The sequence below is a fragment of the Phalacrocorax aristotelis genome, chromosome 15, assembly GCF_949628215.1.
Source record: "Phalacrocorax aristotelis chromosome 15, bGulAri2.1, whole genome shotgun sequence".
Taxonomy (NCBI): domain Eukaryota; kingdom Metazoa; phylum Chordata; class Aves; order Suliformes; family Phalacrocoracidae; genus Phalacrocorax; species Phalacrocorax aristotelis.
This window is the reverse complement of record NC_134290.1, coordinates 10,652,369-10,672,291: the sequence shown is the minus strand read 5'-3', so window position 1 is coordinate 10,672,291 and position 19,923 is coordinate 10,652,369. Positions and strand designations below refer to the sequence as shown.

The window sequence follows — 19,923 nt, the reverse complement described above, 5'->3', positions numbered from 1 at the left end:
GGTTTGTGAAAGGCAGGTCCTGTGTGACTAACCTGATCTCCTTCTGTGACAAGGTGATCTGCTTAGTGGGTGAGGGAAAGGCTATGGATGTTGTCTACCTCAACCTTAGTAATGCCTTTCACACTGTTTTCTACAGCATTCTCCTGGAGAAACTGGCTGCTCATGGCTTGGATGGGCATTTTCTTCACTGGGTAAAAAACTGGCTGGATGGCTGCGCCCAAAGAGTTGTGGTGAATGGAGTTAAATCCTGTTGGCAGCTGGTCACAAGTGGTGTTCCCCAGGGCTCAGTGTTGGGGCCGGTTCTGTTTAATATCTGTATCAACAATCTGGATGAGGGGATCAAGTGCACCCTCAGTAAGTTTGCAGACAACACCAAGTTGGGCAGGAGTGTTGAGCTGCTTGAGGGTAGGAATATTCTACAGCTGGATCTGGACAGGCTGGATCAATGGGCCAAGGCCAATTGTATGAGGTTCAATGGAGCTCAGTGCCGGGTCCTGCGCTTGGGTCAGAACAACCCCAGGCAACACTACAGGCTTGGGGAAGAGTGGCTGGAGAGCTGCCTGGTGGAAAAGAACCTGGTGTGTTCCTCAGCAGCCAGCTGAACATGAGCCAGCAGTGTGCCCAGGCGGCCAAGAAGGCCAACATCATCCTGGCTTGTGTCAGCACTGGTGTGGCCAGCAGGAGCCGGGCAGGGATGGTGCCCCTGTGCTCTGCACTGGTGAGGCCACACCTCGAATCCTGGGTTCAGTTTTGGGCCCCTCGGGACAAGAAGGACCTTGAGGTGCTGGAGCTTGTCCAGAGAAGGGCAAAGAAGCTGGTGAAGGGTCTGGAGGACAAGTGTGATGGGGAGTGGCTGAGGGAGCTGGGGTTGTTTAGTCTGGAGAAGAGGAGGCTGAGGGGAGACCTTATCACTTTCTACAATGACTTGAAAGGAGGTTGTGGCAAGTTGGGTGTCGGTCTCTTGTCCCTAGTAACAAGTGATAGGACAAGAGGAAATAGCCTCATGTTGCATCAGGGGATGTTTAGATTGTATATTAGGGAAAAATTATTCACTGAAAGGGTTGTCAAGCACTGGAAGAGGCTGCCCAGGGAAGTAGGTGAGTCACCATCCCTGGAGGCATTTAGCGATGTGTAACTGTGGTGCTTAGGGACATGGTTTAGTGGTGGACTGGGCAGTGCTAGGTTAACAGTTGGACTTGATGATCTAAAGGTCTTTTCCAACCTAAATGATTCTATGATTCTAATGTGTTTCCTTCAGTTACTCTTCCACTGAGAGCGGGAACTAGGTGTCTCTCTGGTGGTGTGTTTACTCTCCCTGATTTCTACATACGCTGTGTTTCTACTTCTGTTTTTCTAGCCTGTTTAGTTTTGTGACAAGCAAAGGAAAATATCTTAGAAGGAAGGATGCTTCTGTTCTAAGCATGGTTAAAGAAAAACAAGAGCACACCAAAAACTACTCTGAAGAATTAAAAAATCTTTCAAAAAATCAAGTGTTTCACAGCTTAAGATTTTCTGGAGTTTTTAGAAAAATAGAAGAAGCGTGGATAACAGTGATGATAACTCTCCCCAAGAAAAAAACAAAACATTTTTTTCAGATTTTTTTTAAGTGATCATTTAGAATGCAGGACCAGAGGAGAGATGTAAAGCCTCACTGAACAGCTTACAGATGAAATCCTTGACTCAACAAATAGGTGTCATTATAAGGACCCTTATATTTCTTATTCTTGGCTAGCCTGTTGTGATAGTGTTGTGTTTCTGTGATTTATGACACATTATTCCCTCCTGTAATGTCTAACAGTCAATGGCACATTTCTTCTCCATGTATCCATCCCATTTAGCACATTTATAAAGCTTGGAAGGACAACCACAGCTTGCAAACTGCCTGTTGAGATGTGGCATGTAGAAAATAGGGCATGACACAGCGACACGTGATGGACAATGGGGGAGATGGCTTCACTGGTGTCTTAGCTCTGTTTCCTACAGCTCTAAATCAGGTATGACATGAAAGAAATTATTTGTACACCATATGGTGACCTGAGGATTGGAAGGCCATCTTCTTCCAAGAGCAGTAGCTATCAACCTGTCACTTGTGGAAGGAAACCAAGAAAAGCAATTCTAGTCAACTTAAATTCATTGCACAGGAGCTGCATCACTGCTGAGAGTCCACAAAAGAAAAAAAAAAAAACAGTCAGAACTCACTGCCCTAGGGCCCTTATCAAGTTAAAAGTATTTGGTTCCCATGTCCAGGTTAATATCCCACTGAAAACCACTTGGTCCATGATCTCTGCATCTCTCCTAATGAAAGAATGGGAGCTGAGAATTGATCCTTCTTGAAGGATATCGGTCCATAGATGCTGGAACTCAGTAGGTTCATTTTTAGAGGTCATTTTGCTGAAAATCCAGTTTCCTTCTTGTTTATACTTACCAGCAGACTCTTAGCAGATCCCTCACACACAGCACTCCCCTGTGGATATCCAGGATTAACCCTGTATCACTGGGAATCTACTCAGCCTTTTCTGATGTCTGTAATAATCAGAGACAGAGAGGGACTGACCTCTCTGTATGTGGTGCTCAGAGGGACTGGCCCAGGCACCTCTCCTCAATGTCTGCCCATGCTGTATCCAGCTGCTTAACAGATGGGTCTGAAACAATAGCCCCAGGCATGGGATTCAAGCTTGGGCTAGGCTGGTCAGTCAAAGCTCTCTGCATTTACTGAACTGCCATCAAGGTTTTAGCATTGGTGGATGGCCACGTGTGGTCACCTGTCCCCTGACAGCTGGGCTGAGACCACTAGAGTCATCAGCTAAATTACCTTGAATTGATGACCTGCAGATTTAAAGCACTACAACCGAGTTCCCATTATGCACACAGCTCCCATTTCCTTTTGTATTTCTTTAATAGAAAAATAACAGGAAAAGCAATTACTGGCCATATGAAATGTAAGTTCATACAGTATTTCCTATAAGGCTTCAAGCAACTCCTTGTTAAAGCAGATAAGTTAATCTATCTTTTGGTTCAGGTCACAGTAGGTTTTCAGCCTGAAATCACCGTGGCACAGTAACTAATGACATTTGCCATAGAAATGATGTTGAAAAAACAAGGAATCTGGGCAATTATTAGGTGTATATTTCCGGTGAAAACAACCCATGTAAAGACAGTGTCAGTGAAAAGGATGATTGATCATCTGGATTTTGTTCCCTTGCGTTTTCTTGTCCACTTTCTCTACAATGTAGAATTAAGTGTTGTGCAATTATTGTAATGAAATCTGCTAGCGGACTTTTCAGCATGAGGAACTCTGGCACTGTCAGGAGGGGCTCAGCAGGGCTTTTTACCCGTGGAGGCTGAAACTGCTCAGCAAGAGGAGTATGGTCACTTCAGGCATTCAACTTTCTGAAAGACCAAGGTAAGAGCTTTACCAGAGTTGTTTTTTTCCACTTTGAATTCTTGGTAAAATGCTGTGTGTTCCAGTCTTGACTCAGAGCTCGTTAAAGTCAATGCAAAGACTCTTGTTGACTTTAATGAGCAGTGGTTTGAACCCTAAAGCTATTACATGATCAAAACTCCCACCAAACTGTAAATATGGAGGTGTTTTCTTTGCATTGCAGATACAATATTTGGCTACAAGGTAGGGATGCTTGGGATTGTTTTCTGTATGGTCTCTGTGCCTCTTTCAGATGCCCAGTAGTTTTACTGGATTTTTTATAATTATAATTTTGTTTATTAGATTAAACAAATCGGTCAGATTCAATCTCAATGTTAAACAGAAGCAATTGAAAGCTACTGAAGTCAGTGAGTGAAATTTGGCTTCTCTTACAACATGTATAGTTTTGTTCAGCTGTTGGCCACTGGTGCGGGAGACCTTGTTCTCAGGGTACATCTGGTCCACCCACATGCCACAGCACCATGAGAAAGGTTCTAACACTGAACCTGCAATACAGATTTTGCAATGGGCAGGGTAAGGCCATGAAGCAATGGGAAGCAAAGAATATCAGTGCGCAATAGAAAAAAATGTGCCACTACACACAGATATATTTTACTTCAAGCCTGCTCAGAAAAAAAAAATCAGGGACAAAACCAAAGCTTGGAGCTCAGAGCTTCTCACTGAGTGGTATCGCTCTGAACAGCCTTTGGAAAGGTGTGTCACTTGTTCTCTAGACTGCCACAACACCCTGGGATGCTGTAAAAATAGCTGGCAGTGCCTGACTGACAGGCAGGAGACGTGTGACCCTAAATTATGATGTTTTCCTTTTCATGATGAAATGAATGCTGCCTTAGACAGAGGCTGAAATACATCTGCTTGCGGTGGGAGTGCCATTTTAGGCCCATTTCTTTTGAAACTAGAGTTGGAATTGCCAGGGATCAGCAGAGCTATGGGCTCACAAAGAGGGCACTGTCTTTGAGGAATCTTTACATAAGCCCTGCACAACCGAGGCAACAGGAGTTTGCACAGCTGCTGCTGGAAGCAAACATGTACTTTTAGCTGACCTGGTGCTGATGACTTCGGGCGTTAAATCTGACGCTTTCCAGATGTACAGATCTCTCCTGCCACAGTCCCCAAACATTGAGTCCCCAGGTAAAAAGGAAAATAATAACAATAATAATAAAAGGGCACTGTAAATACCACACTGTAGTGTATATTCTAGAGCTGACATTTACAGATCGCATGGTGCAGTTCAAAGGTGAGTGGCATTATCCTCTCCTAAGAGCTGTGTTTTGAACCACATTTGATTCAAACTTAATTATTGCCACATCTGCCTTCAGCCTCATCTCTGGTCAAGCACCTTCTTCAGAAAAGGTGGCTAAATATCTAGAGCTGTTATTACCTGGTGAGAATTAACGAGTATCTGTCTGTGAGCATAAGACCCTCAGGGAATAGCCCTCAATCTGTGCTGGAGCCCAGGAGTACTCACAGGACAAAGGCATCTTGGCAAATAGTTAGCAAATTAAGTTTTGTGCTTCATGGCAAAACAGAACCTTGCACATCAAGGGACAGATGTGCAACCTTACCAGTGAGGATGGGATGGGATGCTTGTGAAGTATTGTCACTGGATAAATGACTGGGAGGGGGCTGGCTGTGCCCCTACACCATGTCCTGACTCCATCTGTGCTGCTGCAGGTTACAAGCTGTGCTGTGGAAGTCACTGATGACTGCACAGCAGGCTCTGGGATGACATTATTCACTTGATTCTCAGAAGGAAATAGAACAGCATCCTTGCTCCAGACCCAGCATAAATTGTTTTCCTCCCTAGACTGGTTATTTTTAACAATATTTGTCTCCCCCATGCATCCCTGCAGCCCTTGGATGTTGAGATGTTCTTAGGGAGGGTGATGGGAGGGTGTGGGGTGCCTGAAGAGGATCATTTATTTTATTCCATTTTATTTAGGTGTGGTATTTATAAAGGCTCCAAAATTGGCAGTGAGAGAAAGGCAAATATTCTTCTGAACTGGAGACCGCCCCAACACAGACAGCTGCAGCCCAGCCTCTCCTCATTCTCCCTGCCAGTTCTTTCAAGCATGACCTGGTTTGAGGACCACCTTCAATGAGATCAAAAGGTGATTTTCCCAGTACTTCCTCCACATGCCACTTTACTTTCACACTGCCTGTCAACTGGGTGGCAAGTATGTGAGATAGGAATGAATTCTGGCCTCCCTTACTTGAACCATTAATAACTCCAGGGAAGACAATGGTGCAATGAAGGTCAAATTGGATCTGAGAGAGCCTACAAAGCCCTAGAGATGTGTTCTTCCCATGGTGAGCTGAGGCATCCAGGGAAGTTATTCCTCAAAACTATCTCTCATCGGCTGGCATTTCTTTAATCTCTCCAGCCTGGGGATTGCCTGTTATCCTGTGAAAGGATCCTGGAAATACGAGGCAGACAGCTGCTGAGAGAGGGTGGATGTTTGGTGCTCATTTCTGCAGGGCTTTTCAGCTACAGAGCAGTATGTTTCTCACATCTCCTTTCTTCCTCATCTTTCTTGCTTTCTTACTAATTGCAGTGCTGTGAAAGGAAGGTTAGCTCCCTTGGAACCTTTGTTTCTCTCTCTGGCTGTGAAGAAACACTGATGTTTCCAAATTTTTCATGGAATAAAATTTCAAAACATCTTGGTTTGCAGAGGGAAATCAGTTTCACTCTGACTTTTTTTTGATCAAAAGTAAATGTTTTGGCCTGCTCCAAATTGACATGCTTCACTTTAGTTTGCTCAATTAACCCAAAAGGCTTTGCTTTAACTGCGTTCAACCCTGAACATCAGCCTTGAATTGTATTTCCTCCTGGCAGCTCTCCTCCAGGAACTCAATACCCATATTTTTCAGGGGACAGTGTGTAGCTGCTATCATGTCTCACAGAGCTTAGAGTCCACTCATGGCAGATGTAGTCGTCTAGGAAACAGCCTGCAGGAAAGATGAGACATCTAAACCACAGCCGCAGTGAGGCAGTGTACTTATAGAGAAATGAGGTTTTAATTGTTTATTGAACACATTCAAACCAAAATATAGTTTTCTGATTTTGTTCCAGCTGGCCCTGAAGAAAATACTGCTTCTTGAGTTTTCTTAATTAAAAAAAAAAAGGTGTATTTTTATTTCTTTATTCTGAAAGGAAAGGGGGTTCAAAATTAGAATGTTTTTCTCCCTAAAAATTTCAATTTTGTGAAAACCACCTCTTTACTGGGCAGCCTTCCCAAAGGGAATCCCCAGCCAGCCCCAGTGCTAATATCAGTGCACAGTCTTTGGAGCTGATCCAAAGGTCATTCACGCTATTAGACATTTTTATCGTGGACTTGAATAAACTTTGGACCAGGCTCTTTTGGCAGGAGCGCACACAGTCTGGAAACCTAAAAATAAATCCTGATTTGGAGCCATCCACAGCTTTTCAGCAACCATGATGGTACATAGGTATGAACTTGTCAGAGAGGAGGTGATGAGGTGATTTGGCCACCTCTGTGGCCAGAGTAGCTAGCTGTTTGTTGAAATAAACAGCTAAAGGGGGATGGAATAAAGGGGGAAGATAGCATTCTACAAGCTCAATGTTAAGAGCTCTTAATGAAGAATTTCCCTGTGAAGCATCAAACCCAGAAGGTCCAGACGGAAGATGTTGTCTCGAGAGATGATCTGGTTTTCTATTCAAGAAGTTTTACAGCAGAGGTAGCTCCTGGAATGTGTAGCACTGTCATCCTCAGTCCTAGGAAATGGAGAGGTCCTTCCATGATGCAGTTTGTCTGCAACAGTAGTTTTGGGGGCAGCAAAAGGTGCCATTCCGGAAGATAAGACGACTGGTTAAAGCACAGAATTTGCACTTTTCCTTATTTGTATCCTGTCCATGTTCTGAGAGGTTCACAGTAGTCAAGAGTGAGAAGAAAACCCTTGGTCACAATGAGTTGTTATCCTCTCATTCACCCTGCCCATTGCTATGCACCGTGAAGGGATTGCTCTGCAAATACTGACAGCAAATCTCATGCTGTAATTACCCTTTCACCTGGAGCCTGCTCCAAGTCTATGGAATGACCTAAGTCAAACCTGTGTGCAGAAAAAGCAAAGGAGAAGGAGTGTGCTTGGCACATGAGACCTGGGAGGATACAGTGAAGAATAGGTAGTTGTACCATGTCAGGATATGAAGGCAGAGGAAGAGAGACAAGGTGATGAGGAGAGACAGAGAAAGTTAGAGGCTCTTGGTCAGGTGGCAGTGTGCTTGCTTGTGCCAACAGATTGTGGTGGATGCCAGTCCTAATTCCCACAGTGCTAGTGGCAGCATCCTGCTGGAGCAATGTTGTTGGCTGTGGTTAAGCCAGGAGGCAGTCCATCCAAAGGGCTCCATCTTCAGCTGGCTTGTCCGTTTCCTTCCTACACATCTTTTTCCATCCATCTAGGTACCAGATATTTTGTTTTCTACCCGCAACAGGAAAGAGTTTGCCTCATCCATGAGGTTAATTGCAGCCACTCTTCTTTTCTGTGGGTCCTTCATCAAATGGGTGCTGCAGTTGTCCTGATTCCCAAGACAGCTCTCACAGCTGCAGCAGTCTCTGTTTAAGGGTGTTAAGTTGTGGCAGTAATAAGGCTGGCCCTGGTGAGAATACAAATGTGTAGTTTGTTGATCCTGGACTGCAAAGCAGTACTACTGCCTGGCAACTGCACCGCAAGAGCTGGCAGGCATACCTATTTCCAGCACACTTCTCTGAAAGGGGAAAGGGTGTTTTCAAATTTCTTCTTTCCCTCCCTGTCCTCCAAGTCAGAGCCTGCCAGGAAGCTTTGGAGAGAAGCTGTGGTGCTCGTCTGTGCCTCCCAAGCTGACTATGGATGGCTGGGCTCTTTCTCCAGGACTTCGACACCCAGAAAACTTTGCTGGGTCTCAGCAGTAGGTGTGTGTCACTGTAGGTTGAAGGTGAGCCAACTCCCTAGCACCTGGGGTGGAGAAGGAGAAGAAATGGGGTCCCGCCAGTGTGTGTTTTTGAGGGACAACTCCTGCCAGAAGTGCGTGCCACTTCTAATCATCCATTGGACAAACAGGCTAATTCTAAAAGTAGGAGCCAGGGTGTCAAATGCTCATGTCATACATTGCAGGGAACATCACACCCTGGTACCCCATCACTGAAGAACTGAAGCACATGCCAAACGTGCTTGGCTGAATCAGGACCTCTGCTCAGTTGTCCTGTGGCTTCCTGTGAATTACCACTGCTGAAGGGCAGTAGGGATACGTTCAGAGCTGGGGGCATGTCACACCTCCACCCTGTGTTGTGCAGGGGTGTGAAGTAACTCATACAGATAGATACCTCAAGAGGAAAAGCTGCAGATTTCTGCCCTTTACCACTGGTATTTCCTGAATGTATAGCGTTCAACCCAGGTCCTCTAAATCAGGGACAGGTTACATGTAGTTATTTGAAGGCTGTATTTTGCATCTGCCTTAGCGGGACTGTCCTATCTGACAGGGAGGCAGAAGCTGTGGAGAAATGAGCCTTATGAGCCATGTCTGTCACTGGCACTTTGCCACCATCTCTTCCACATGGAAACCTGCAAACCGTTACTGGGAGCAGCATATTGTCCTAAGCACAATCATGTGTTCAGCACATAGAGCAGTTAAATATGTGTGTTAGGGGCCAACTTTTCATTGAAGCCTGGTCCCATTTCAGTCTCTCTCCTGAATGTTCAGTGTTCAGAGGCCTGAGCTAAATACGAGTGAAAATGTGCCAGGGGGCTTCACTGAGGTTGTTCACCAGCAGAACATCTATGCCAGCAAATTAGGGAGAAAATAAGCACCACCTGATCTGTTCTTGCTCAAGGGCAACATTAATTTATGCATCCTGTTTGCTCTGTGTAACATGGGTATACATATATTACCCTGTCCAACCAGCTACAAAAATGCTGCGGAGCCTTTGCAGTTCCTGGGAGGCCTGGCACTATCTTTTCTCAGGATGTGAGTGAAATCTTTATATCCATGGGGCTCAGTGTGAATTAGACATTGCTCCATGGTGGAGATTTCTGTTTAGGATGGGGCAAATGCAGAGCACAGAAGGGCCATCATGCAGATGTTCCTGTGTTTCTTTGCAGTGTTTAAATGATCTGTGTAAACCTGGGGAGCAGCTGCATCATTCATATTGGGGGAATAATGGGGAGGGGCTGCTCCCGTGGCTACCTGTCATGTAATCCATGGAACACCTGTCATAACAGACAGTACAAAGGAAAAGAGATCATTCATCCCTTCCCTTCTTCCTCCCCTCCACCATGGCAGATCTCTTTCTGCCTTTGGGACAGGGAAACCCCTGTAATGGTTTCCCTGTCAAGTTTGGCACCGTGGGGAAGAACAGACAATATTCTTTCCCTACTGAAACTGCACACTTCTCTCACCTCCTAAACCAAACCTTCTGTGGGCTTGCTCTCTTGTTTCTCCCCGCTGCAGATCCAAGCAAGGAAGGCAGCTAAACCTACAGTGCAGGTCTTCCCATCTATTTTCTGAGCCAACAGTGATCAGCTACACAGTGGTCTCACAGTTCTCAGAGCAACTACAATGACTGCTGTCATGACCATTTTTGCTTCAGGGTACATTGCCAATGTAGAATATAAGCATGCTGACTGTAGAGAATTTAGCTAGCCCAGGCGACATCAGCTGTGGAGGCCTGGCAGCCCAGCAGCTAACATGAAGAGGTAGCAAGGCCTGGAGGGCTGAGCTGGTGACCTGGACTAGTATCTTGATTTCTTTGCATAACACAGTCCCACAATTGTTTAACCCTGTAGGTCTCCATTAGGGAGCAAAGTGCCGATCCAGTTAAGGTGACACTGCTTCCTACCTGCCCAGGGGACATTTTTCAAGTGCACCCTTATAGTCTATGAATTTTAGGGAGTTTCTTCATTAATTTACCCTTTACAGCAATAACATCTCTGACCTGGTTCCAGAGTGTCTTTCACAGTATCAGAGTATCAGATTTACCTTCTAGTGCTTTTATGAAGATGGAGACGCCTTCACTCCTTATAGCAACAGCATGGCCTTGGTTTGGAACTGGGTTGGGATGTCAGTTTGCCTGACTGTCAGAGTTTGCATGAAATATACCCAGGAACACACCACCTGTCCCCAAGCTACAGCCACCTCAGGGTTAAAGACAACAGCTGTTTCATCATTCACATAAATAGTGGTAGAAGAATATAACGTACAGCTGAAACTTCAGAGTGGGATCTGTTTTGGCAGAAGTTAATTGCCCCGTTTGAAAATGGTCTAGAGAGAGAGGTTAATGCCCAGGGATTGTACAGGCACAACTTTGATTTTCCATCTGCTTTGATGTCTCAATTAGCAGAACTCAGAGCGAGGGCAAGGGGGAGCAACTTCTTGGCTGTTTCCAGCTTTTTTTGGGGGGGAAAAAAAGGGGTTTATTTATTAGAATAGGCAGGTCACAATTTAACTGAGAGATTGTTAAAGGAATTCAGAGCCTGTGGGATTTATGACAAGGTGATGAAAGAGGAACCCTGATAGTTACCCAATAAGCTTCTTTTTCCAAGAACATAAAGTTAAAAAAAAATAAATTTAAAAATGAGGAATTTTTTTTTTATGAATGGGTTCTTGTGGTGTGCAGGCTGCTAACACTATCAACATTGTTTCTGGGGAACTCCAGGCATCTAATCAATCTTCATTCTGTAAGAAAATGTTCCAAATTATACGAAAACCACATGGCTTCTCCTGTTTGTAGGGAAAAACCTAACCTGACCCCATCTGTGCTCCTGAATGGCTGAGTCCCCATCATAGAACTAATTCCAGCAGGACCTGTGATCCATTTTCATTGTCGTAGCTCTCAGAAGAAGGAACTTTGTGTAAGGATGCAGCTTTCTTTAGCAAAAGAGGGGAGTTGTTCCATTGAACATGTGGAGGGAAAGATGGGCCTGGGATCATTGTGATGCACATCCAGGCTATTCCCAGGCTTTTCCTGTCCTTTAGCATGTAGAGGTCAGGACAGATGCATTCCTGACCTTTGCCTGGTGTAGCAAAAGCACCATTTGACTCACATTGACTACATCCATTTACTTCATCCTCTGGGAATTGTGTCCTGTTATTTGGTGAGGGCAGAATTTAGAGTCCGTTAGGTCAGGATGGTATCAGCCACTGTTTATGAGACACCTCTTGGCTGCCTCCATGGCCAGGTTTGTTGCCCACCGAGGCTGTGAACCAGAAGCACAGCTGTGAAACAGCTGGAGGCTACCCTTCAGCATACAGCAATGCTTGAGCAAGCCCAGACCAGACAAGGTTAGCAGGCTGCCCTGTGTGCCCTCTGGCCTGCTCAGACAAGCAGTTTGCTGCCTGGAAAGCCTTGCTATAGGAAGGAGGCAGACAGATCAGCCTGGAGGCTATATCCAAGGCCATTCCTCAACCCTCTGTTTAACAGCAGCGGACAGCATTGAAGAGTTTCGTGGGGGCAAATTAGGGTCATTCTGGTATTTTCCAGATAGCTCCAGTTGCAGAAAGGGGCCAGTGGAATGAATTGTCCAGCATCAGCCATCAGGGCAGAGCCACAACTTTCCCAGGCCAGCACTACAGTTCTGCCTTTCTAATTATCTGCTTGAGCTTGTTTTCCCTGGAGACTCCTTGCTGCCAGAGTCATCCCCAAAAGTTCCATTCCTCTGTCAGATGCTGGTGTGCTGTCTGCTCCTGCTCAAAAGCTGGCCTGTGGGAGGCCAGCCCTTGCTGGTTGCTTCCATAGAGCATGTTACAATTCCTATTTAAATTGCAGGGAGGGGGTGGGAGCAGTCATCTTCAGACAACATGTCTTCTAACACTTTGAGGGCAGTTGCTTTCATTTGGCCTTTATACACATGCCACAGACATGGTGGGTGTAAAATAAATATTTGTTATATGTATATATGCAAAAATGTAAGTTCGCAAGGCAAAGGCAAATTTTCCTTTGAAGAAAACGGGCTTCTGCTGAAAAGATGTTACCCTTTGAAGACTATTAGCTTGTCTCATAAATTACCCCACTGTTTTCTCAAGATCTTGTGCAGAAGTGTGGTACATCCTGGTCACTAGTTTCAAAGCCCAGTTGAAACCAAAGCAAACTGCAACAGGTCATCCCTGGAAAGCAACTGAACTGCAAATAGCTCTGGAGCTCAAAAGAAAAAAGCTGCAGACACAAATCAGTAGGCTATTTAGCAATAGGTTGCAGTGACAGGGCTTGCATCCAGTTTTCAAACTCCAGCAAACATGGGGGAAGATTTTAGGTCTCAGACCTTAACTTATGAGAATGGAGAGCAGTGTGTAAATAAAATTAAAGGCAACATGATGTAGCAGAGCATTCGACTGGGATCCCTCAGGTGACTGGACTAGCTGGGTCACAGGAACTTCTCTGTGCCTCATTTTTTCCAGTTGTGTAACAGAGGACATTCTACTTTTTTGCAGCACACTTTAGCAGTGAGCTGGATTAATTCACTTTTTCTCTTTAATGGATGGATGCAGCTTGCCAGAGTTAGGAACCTAGGTAAGCCAGTCTTTAGATCTGTGGTCGCTTATCTAATTGCAATAAGGGACCTTCATCCTAATTTTCCCCTGTCCCTCCTCTTCATATGAGGGGGTGTGCCAAGATGCACAAGCAGGGCCACTTTAGCCATGCTGGAGATCAAGGTGATAACACTATTTGACTTCTACACTTTCTGTGTGACAGCAGAATGAGGAAGTGCCCAGTGAGTCAGTAAACACACATTTAAGAATAGCAAGACCAGAGCCAACCACTTTTGACCACTGAAGCTGTCCCATGTAAATCCAGAATGCAATTTTTGATCTGAACAGTAATGTCAGTACAAATCAATTAAGATCTCACTTGCAGTATTATCAACAGCATTAAATCAATCCTAGACACTCTGTAGTAACCTTAAAAATAATTTATTTTTACAAAGCAAGTTCAAGTTACATGAAGTTTGGCTTTGTGCCTGTTGCATATAATTGCTCAGTAATTTGCAGGGACATGTACAGAAAGTTACAGGCTGTTGCATGGCATAATGGAACAAAAGCACATGTGCTGGAATGATAGGCACCAATGAGAATTACCAAGAAAACAGCTGCAAAACTGTAGGATAGGCCAGTAACATCATTCTGCAAGGGAAAGCCTTGTTTTGAGCCCACAGGTATTCAGTGTCCACTCTGTAATTGTCTGGCTCAATCACAACACCTGGCTTTCTTGCATAAACAGTACAAATCCTCATGTGCTTCTGTAGCTGTGGAAGAAAGTATTTCCTGACCACTCCTAAAGGCACATTCCCATACTGGTAGATCAAACTCATCTGGATAGAGGTTCACTTCTCTTTGCATAAATGCATGATGCATTAATTTCTGAAGCATCTGTTAAAAAATCCATGGATTTTTAAGGTCAGAAAAGACCATTAGGTCATCATCCAGTCTAAACCCCTGCTGACAGTGATCACAGAAATGCATCCATGTGCCCAGCAGTAAGGTACACTGGCATGTTATCTGTATATGTAGCAGTATATGTCAGTAATGAACAGCAAAATCCAAGTTCACTTGTAAATGATGCTTTGATGAGGAAGTTCATGGTATCTTCGTGTCCTGGATGAGAAAGTTCATGGTATCTTTCTATCACTGCTGTCTCTTGGGTTTTGAGGTCAGAAAAGGCTGCACCTGCAGGGCAGTCTGCAACTTGGAAAGAAAGATAAGCACTTTTCCATTTAGCTTTCTAACACATGGGCTGGTAACCATGGAAAAGATCACCCATTGAATTGAAGGCACTCTGGATCATGACTAACAGATCAGCTTGAAACTGCCAAACGAGGAGCTGCATTTAGTGGAGGGAAAGGCTGCGGGCAGTAGAAACCAGGCTCAGGAGCTGGTATTAAATGGATGTAAATGAACTCCCACTAGTCAAGGTATCTCAAAGTGTTGATTAGCCTGGAATTCAAGGGCCCAAGGACACTGATGTGACTAAGAGCTATGACTGGGATTCAGAAAGATTTGGGATCTATATGGCTTTAGGGACAACCACAGTATCTGACAGAAGCAAAAGAAGATGGTGTTAGCAGTACCTTTTATTGAGATAGTATGGCAAAACTAGTTACTGAATTTCAGCTTAGTGAGGTCCTCACATAACAAAATCCTCTTCAGTTGGTTATACCACAAATTGCAGCCATGAGGGCTGAAATCTGCCCTCACATGTTTTACTATCTTGTGCAGCTGCTGTCCCTGCTTCTCCCCAGTGCAGCTGTACCTCAGGCAGTCAGTTGGCCCCGAGTGCTTTAATAGGCCTTAATGGCCCTGACCAGCCTCACCTGGGGTCTCCACCCACGTTCTCTGCCTATGGGCTCTGTGACTTCATTTAAGCTCAGACCTGAGCTGCTTCTTTCTCCTTGAGCTATGGTGTAGGAAGGTACACCACTACCTCTAAAAATCTATGCTAGTGCCTGGTTATGGACCTTGCTGATACAGTCCCTGACCTGTTGATTCTGTTCTTGTCGTGATCCTGGATGTACCTTGTCACTATGGACTTGCTTAGTGGTTTCTGGACTGTGTCTGACTCTGACCTGACTTCCCAGCTTGACCTCAGACCTGCCCTATCAGCATAGACTTGCCTGATGATCTGGATTCAGCTGAAGTTGCCTGCCACCTCCATGTCTGCCCTGCTTACTTCGCTCAGGTATTGTGGGGCTGGGTGCTGGCTGGGAAGGGCCTAGCACTGCTGGCCTTGTTACCATGTCTGATGTTTGGCTCCCTGTCCTGGAGGAAACAGCAAGGGCCAGCTGTTCCCTGACAAATATTTATGCGGAAGATGCCCTATTAGCAAGGGAGCTATCTTGAATAACTGTAGCCTTTTGAGTCATAGCACCCTCAGGCTTTACCCTGGCCAGATCTGTTTGCAGCTCTGCTTGTTTCAAGACTGGCCCTTTCTTGCTGCTGTCCAAATGGAGCAGCAGGTGTCTGGAGGAGTCTGACAGAGCTGGCGCTTCATGGGACTGTTAGTGATATACTGTTGAGTTTGGTAGACTGCTGTATTTGACCTGAATTTAACTGGCATCCCCAGCCCATTAGGAGGCCAGAGGGCTGAGGACCAATCTTTTAGCATTAAAAAAAAAACCGAAAAACATACAAACAGCTACAACAGTGTGGGGCTGCTTCTCGTGTGCATATCAAAGTTACATTTGATTGTCAGGCAAGGTATCTATAACCTTGCCCTCCTGTCTTGGCATACCAGTGCCAAGTGCACCAGCACAATGCCTCCCTGGAGGTGGCTCTACAGCTGTCCTTCATCAGTATCTTGGCTGTACAGCCCAGGTCTCACCCCACATGGTCTCACGTGAAGACAGTGTTAGCTAGTGAGTAGCTCCAGGGTCTGGTGCAAGGCTCTTTGTTCCCACAAAAGAGGGAGAAAGAAAATAAGTCCTATGAGGTGAACCTGCCTGTACAAAGGTTTTCCTACTGAATGAATGTTTTTCTAAATATAAAACACCTGCCATCTAGCTAAATACACCTCAAGGAGAAAGAGGTACTCTCTGGGGCAGGTAAGCCTGCCTGGACCTTCTCAAACATGTTTGGAAAAACATAGTCAACTGGAATAACCTAAAAATTGGTGCCTCAGCACTGGTCTTTGTTACCCAGAAAGCTTGGTTACCAGCATTCACATGACCAAACTGAGTGTCTGATACATTTAGTGGTGTGTATGGGCTCAAATGTCTCTCAAGGGACCAGTCTGTCTCATCAGCTACAAAAACAACTTCTGCCAAGGCACTTACCTGGTTGCTGTGCTGAAAGTAACATGTCTAGGTGAGGGACAGAGAAATTCTTTACTATATCCTGACGCCCTTCTGGCTGTGGACCAGGTTTACCCTTCTCTTGACAATCAGCTTGTATTTTTACTGGAGTGTTAGGATCAGGTATCATTAAAGGCCCTGGTATTCAATGTGCTGCATAGCAACCATCTCAAAACTTATGCGGTGAAGGTAGGTCAGGGAGATGTTGAGGGTATTCTGGTTTGTGTGACTACAAAAGCAGTGGCATGTGCCCCCTCGTGACTGTTCCTGAGCCATGCGAGCAAGTGGCTTGTCCTAAGTCAAAGTTGGGACAGGGCGAGTTCTAGATTGCCTGACTTCTGGTTCTTTCCTTCCAAGCCTGCATGCTATTTAAAAAAAAAAACCTACTTATTTTTTTATTTATCCAGGAAACCAGCCCTGCTCTGACAGGCAAACTAGCTCCCTGAATGGGGTGGGGGAATAATGTGTATTTTGAACCCTTTCTGTGGAACACACATGCGCTTGCTTTTTCCTTCTTAAATAATATCAAGGAAAACTAGGAAAATTCAGCAAGGAATTTGTCCTGCCCTTTCCTTGTCTACCTTCAGTATGTTTTTGTTTCTTTCCAAAACAGTTAGATTTCCGGGCAAAGAGAATTGGGACTTTGCTTTGAGTTTCTTGGCTCTTCTCAGTTGATGTCTCCCCAGCCATTCCTTTATTCGAACAGAGGCTTTTGTACGCAGTATATGAGGTTGAACCGAGGGCAAATATTATTACAATCTCATGTTCTGAATCGACACCAGCCAAGCTTCCCTCTGCACTGCTTTAGCAGGATTTTGTGTCAAGTTGTTCTCCTTCTCCAAAGGTCTGACTGTGCCCATCAGCACAGTCATCTGACTCCTTTGACTCTGCAGAGCAGGACTGAACAGCACTGTCAAGAGCAAACCATTGTCTTGCAGTCATTGCCTGCCTAGCTAGGACTGGGCCGCACAGCTGAAATCCAGGTGCTTTGTCTGGAGAAGGCAAGTGCTGAGACTTTTAGTGGCCTTTTCAGTCAGAAGAGAGAAACTGAGTTAGATGTGGGCCCTGTCTGTGGACAGGGAGCAGCACAGAGTTTGGAAATCAAACAGGTTTGAAGGAAAGCTACTCCACCAGGGACAGGGTGGGAAGAAATAACTGGAGGGTAACATCCAAGACCAGCCTTGAAGCCGTTAATAGACTGTTCATTATCTCTCCCTACTAGTTTCATCCAACTTTTTCACCATTTTGCCTTTTCTTGATGCCTTGTTCTTTCAGCTGTTCCACTAATTACTTCCTTGTTTAACTTTGAAGCCCTCTGTGGCTATTATTTATTTTCCCTTTCAGCTGGTTAATTGTTTTCATCCTTTGCTCTCCTCTTTGGCAGGTGCAAAAAGAGGGAGATGGCAAGCAGAAGAGGTGTGGGTGGAGGAGGCTAGGCCAGTAAGGAAACTGGTCCCACCCCTTTGTGGAGACATCCTGAAGACTCTTGCTCTAGCCCAACATTCCTGCAATGGGAAGTGCTGTAAATCTGATGAAACTATGGCCTGTGACATACTGTCACTGTGGTGGAGTACCTTGCTGGGAGAAACTTTTGAGAGTTTAAGTTTTTCAGGGGTATTATCCCACCTTAGTCTTCGTTAGCACATGAGCACATTTGACAGAAGTTATAGGTACTGGTAAAGCCCTAAGATTTACTGAAATGCTAGACTTGATACTGGGAGAGAAGAGGTAAGTCCCCCTGGCTGCCTCTGGTCTTTAGGAAAAGGGTACTTAACCTCACAGTTCAGTGAAGTATAAAGCATTATAAGCCAATAATTGCAATATCCATCTAACTGCTCACCCTGCCCTGTCCTTGTGTGTTCCCATCAGGTTCCGCTGAGGTTCTAGCTGACCCATCTCTTCCCTTGCTTTGCAGCTGATGGTTCAAATGAAGCCTTTACCCTGCTCCTCTGATGGAAGCCTGCATGCAGATGTAGCTAGGTGTTGGTCTAGCTCTCCTTGGGAGCTGGTCCTTTGGTGTGACTGCTGTCTCCTGTGAGCTATTTGGTAGGGCTTCTTTAATCTTGTGCACTTTGGAAAGGTTCCAGACTCTGTCTTTTTCTGCCCCTTGCAGACTCAGAGGCTAATATGCACATTGCTTTAATTTGTTCTTCAAATGAAACCCCATTATACCTGTAGGTGCCTGGCTGTTAAGTCAGTAATTTACTTCACGGTAGCTTAGCGTGTTTTTTAAATGCCTGTTTTGCTATGGGGTTTCTATTCCTTGCAAGGCTGTGCAAACAGCACAGTGCTGTAAAACAGCACTGGAAAGAATTTCTTTGGAAAAAAGAGGCCCAAGGTGAACCATACTACTTTTTCTGTTCACCCATAGGGCCATAAAAGAACTAAAGGGTTGGTGCTCCTTTACAAGCTTTCTAAACTTGCAGACTCTGCTGTAGATGGTTTGTATTGGGTAAGGATTTGGGGAGAAGGGGACAGAGGATGTGATGGGGCCTTCTGCCTGCATTCTCAAAATGGTACCAGTGTGGTTTGTATGAGGTGGGATAACCTTCAAGTGTCAAAGCATCTCTAATCTCAAAACATCTCCCCAGCCCTGACAGAGGACACAAAATCTCTCCCCACGTGAGAACCATCTTGTCTTTTCCAGCCTCTCTAGTGACACTGCATTTTTCCATGGCCTGTGCCCCTGTCCTGTGCCTGATTTGGGCTGTCCCTGCCCACATAAAGCAAGTTCTTTGGTAGAGACTGGGTGTGCATCCTCAGGGAATTTCCTGAGAGATCTAAAGAAAAACAGAAGCCAGTGCTTCAGGGTATACAAGTTGGCTACTTACCTTACCCTCATGGTAGCTAGAAGAGTTGATATTCAGATCCCCTTTGGTTCTCCTTTGCACTGGTTGATTGTCACTTCTCTGCTCGTCCAGAGATGAAGGCAGCAAAGATGGACACCACGGACAGAGGCCTGTTTTGCCAGGACTGCAGAGACTTGTTGTACAGATTGGACATGTGTTTGTACTGGGGTGAACTGAGAGCAGCGTCACTGAAATCAGTGAGGTGGTGGTTAATGCATTGGGAAAACAACTGAGGTGGGGAAAGACTGAGAGCAGTGGGGCCAGAGAAGGATGGACTTGGGCTGGGAGGAGGCAAGGAGACTGCATTTCATTCTGTTCCATGCCAGTGGTGCTGTAGAGACATCAGCAGAGCTGCAGAGAGTAAAAACACTTGGAGGAGTTGGAGCAGAAGCTGCCGGCAGCCGCAAGCCCAGTTGTGCTGAAGTGGAGGAAGCAGCCCTGCACAGCCTATGAGAACTGCATGAGCAGTAGTAGGTTTATGCTGCAGCAGCCAAAACTTTAGTTTAAACAAACCAAATCTGTCTAACCTCAAAGCTGCAGTCATTCATCAGCCTTCACACAGGCAATGTGTCCTGGGGCTAGCTGGGACCTTTGCCTGGGGATTTATTTCTGCAGGAGCCCTTGGTTCCTAACTGGGTTAAAATACTAGGCAGTCTTCTGCACAAAGCCTCCCTGATCTGAAGGGATCTGCTTCTGAGGCTGCTTGAAGCAGGACCAAGGATCTTTGTGGAACAATTCTACATACCCATCATGGACACAGCAGCACCAGTCCTTTTTATAGCGGCTAAATTGGAGTCCTTTCCAACCCATGTGCTTTACTTGGTCCTCAGATTTGTGCTCCCCAAATGAAACAACCCT

The 19,923-nt window shown here is 45.3% G+C and overlaps 1 protein-coding gene across 1 annotated transcript in view; it reads left to right on the top strand.

Annotated features, from left to right (window-relative positions):
* CCDC92 (coiled-coil domain containing 92) overlaps positions 1 to 19,923 on the top strand; it is a 139,594-nt gene that overhangs the window by 5,811 nt on the left and 113,860 nt on the right. The window contains exons 2-3 of the mRNA XM_075110347.1: positions 3,285 to 3,403; positions 5,385 to 5,553. The gene's annotated coding sequence lies outside the window, so the exon portion shown is untranslated. The remainder of the gene's footprint in view (positions 1 to 3,284; positions 3,404 to 5,384; positions 5,554 to 19,923) is intronic.